The sequence below is a fragment of the Rhinolophus hipposideros genome (genome assembly GCF_964194185.1).
Source record: "Rhinolophus hipposideros genome assembly, chromosome: 8".
NCBI lineage: Eukaryota > Metazoa > Chordata > Mammalia > Chiroptera > Rhinolophidae > Rhinolophus > Rhinolophus hipposideros.
This window is the reverse complement of record NC_138054.1, coordinates 45,877,468-45,880,485: the sequence shown is the minus strand read 5'-3', so window position 1 is coordinate 45,880,485 and position 3,018 is coordinate 45,877,468. Positions and strand designations below refer to the sequence as shown.

The window sequence follows — 3,018 nt, the reverse complement described above, 5'->3', positions numbered from 1 at the left end:
GGAACCAGGGCGCGCAGGCTGGGAGACTCCACTTGCACAGTACGCAGGGGGGAGACCGGCCGCGCAGTGCTGGCCGAGTCCAGATGCGCGCCCGCCCCTCCCCCACGGTACGCCCGGCGTCCCCCACACCCAGAGTGCCTGCACCCACAGCCCAAGGCACAGCAGAGGCGGGTGGGCTCCTAGATCCACAGGCACTGGCCCCTGTGGGGTTAGCCCTACCATGGCTTCTGTTATAAGAGGCTGCAGAACCTGCCCCCCGTAGGATTTTCTATGGTTTAGACAGGTTCTTTGTAAGAGGGGTGCCTTCTAAATCCAGCAACATTAAGCCATCTATCATATTCATCACCACCCTTTGAGACAATGGGTCTCATTTGATCATCATACAAACCTTGTAATAAAATCCGGGCAGGTGGGGAGAATGGCCCTTGACTGACAGCCAGCAAGAAAATATGGACCTTAAGCTTATAACTGCTAGCAACTGGATTTTTCCGACCTGAATGAACTTGAAAGCAGATTTTCTAGAAAGTGCGTGTAAGACCAGCAAACATCTTGATTTTAGCCTTGATGAAGCAAGGAACCCAGTCCAGCCCACAGACTTCTGTCCTACAGAACTGTGAGTTCTATAGTTGGGTGTGTTGTCTTAAGCCACAAAATTTGTGGTAATTTGTTACACAGCAAAAAAAAAACAACAAAAAAAAACACCCTAATACAGCAGATAAAATTACTTGTTCAACATTACAGAGCTCATAAATGATGGACCTATACTCAAACCTAGTTCTCCTAACTTCAAATCTTCTTTTGCTGGTATTATCATTCTATGTCATTAAGCTGATACTCTATTTTTTACTCATTAGTGAAAAAAAAATTTTTCATAGCCTTTTTTCCTACCCAAAGGCACATCTTTCGATCTCATGTTGGGTAGATAGAGATCAAGCATACATGCTTTAGAGAAAAAAATTTTTAAAAAATTTAAAAATTAAAACAAAAAGAAAAGAAAAACAACTATGTTTAGAATGTGTGTTTCCTTTTTCCTTCTTTTGAATACACTTTAATATGCCTTTGAGCTATGCCATGCTGAAAAACTATTTTTCTGTAGAAGGGGAAATGATATCTATGAGAACGAATTGTGGGGATGATTCAAGGAGCTATTTATTGAAGCACTATTAGAAGGCATATTTAATGCAATAGACAATCCATAAATGACAGCTATCAACCTTCATATACTAATGCTGAAGACTGTATACACACAATCCTGTAGTCTTTGAGCGTTTTAACAATGGCGTTTTGGAAATGGTTATGAGCTTTTTATTCCAAAGGATAGCAGATTTCAGTTTGGAAAATATAGCAGGTTCATGCAGAAATAAGTTAGGGGCAGAAGAAATTGGGGCAGGGAGGAAGTAGAGTGAGAATTGCAAGTATTAATTAAATCATTGCCTATTCCTCCTAAACCACAAGATTCACTCTGCCTATTAAAATCAAAGAAACTGAAGAGGAAGAGACTTTAGGACTGAGAAAGATGAGACAAGAGACTCCTGAAAACACTGATGTGTAAGATAAACTACACTTTTGGAATGAGAGAGAGGGAGAGAGGGACAGAGAAAGAGAGAGAGAGAGAGAGAGAGAGAGAGAGAGAGAGAGAGAGAGAGAGAGAGAGAGAGAGATAACTGGGGTGGAAAAATATATACCCTAAAGTTAAAACATTTAAATGCTAGAAAGGTGAAATTAAGAGATTATTAATTGGAATTCACAAGCAATGATTAAAGTATAAAATCATAGCTCTTATATCCAAACAGTCTTGTACCTCAAAAGCTAATATAAAATATTTTACCTTAAGAAGAGACCTATCAAGACGGAACCAGAGCAGGACACAGGCAGTGGACACGGTTCCCCCCAAAGCCGAAGATGGGAGTGAATGTATACTGAACTTCAGTCACCAGTGATAACTTGTGGACATAACACGCTGGCCGGGATCAATGAGTCTCTGCAGTTGAATTTGACAAAGATCGAACAGTTGGGCTCTGGGGCTGCCTATTGTCAGTTTATGGACATGCTGTTCTCTGGCTCCATTGCCCTGAAGAAAGTGAAATTCCAAGCTAAGCTAGAACATGAGTACATCCATAACTTCAAAATACTATAAGCAGGTTTTAAGAGGATGGGTGTTGACAAAATAATTCCTGTGGACAAATTAGTAAAAGGCAAGTTTCAGGACAATTTTGAATTCGTTCAGTGGTTCAAGAAGTTTTTTGAAACTATGATGGAGGACTATGACCCTGTAGCTGCAAGACAAGGTCAAGAAACTGCAGTGACTCCCTCCCTTATTGCTCCAGCTCTGAACAAACCACCAAGAAACCTCTCAGTTCTAGCAGTGCAGCTCCACAGAGGCCCATTGCAACACACAGAACTATTGTAACCCCTAAGGCTGGCACCGGTGAGGTGCGAAAGAATCCTGGTGTGGGTAATGGAGATGAGGAAGCAGCCCAACTGCTGCAGCAGGTCAACATAATGAAACTTACTGTCGAAGACTTGGAGAGAGAGATTTCTCCTTTGGAAAGTTAAGGAACACTGAATTGATTTGCCAGGAGAACGAGGGGGAAAATAACCCTGTACTGCAGAGGACTGTGGACCTTCTCTATGCCACAGATGAAGGCTTTGTGATACCTGACGAAGGGGGCCCCCAGGAGGAACAAGAAGAGTATTAACGGCCTGGACCCATCAGAGCAACATTGAATTCTTCACTCCAAATCATGTGCTTAACTGTAAAATACTCCTTGTTATGATTCTTAGAGGACTCACGGATTTCTTTTCATAGAGTACCTCTTCTGAAAGTGCACTTTGCAGAAGTTTCACTTCTTTCTACTAAGTTTGAGTTAGGAGCTTTTACCTTGTAGCAGAGCAGTATTAACACCTAGTTGGTTCACCTACGAAACAAAGAGGCTGACCGTGGGGCTCCCCGAATGGAGGCTGGTAACGCTGATGACTAGAGAAGGTGTTTTTATGTGATATGCTGAGGTGGAGAAT

The 3,018-nt window shown here is 42.2% G+C and overlaps 1 pseudogene across 1 annotated transcript; it reads left to right on the top strand.

The window, feature by feature from the left end:
* Nucleotides 1-1,902: 1,902 nt before the first annotated feature.
* On the top strand, nucleotides 1,903-2,699 carry LOC308500626 (microtubule-associated protein RP/EB family member 1-like; annotated as a pseudogene). Its single transcript has one exon. The product of its transcript is annotated as a microtubule-associated protein RP/EB family member 1-like (transcript).
* The last annotated feature ends 319 nt before the right edge of the window (nucleotides 2,700-3,018 follow it).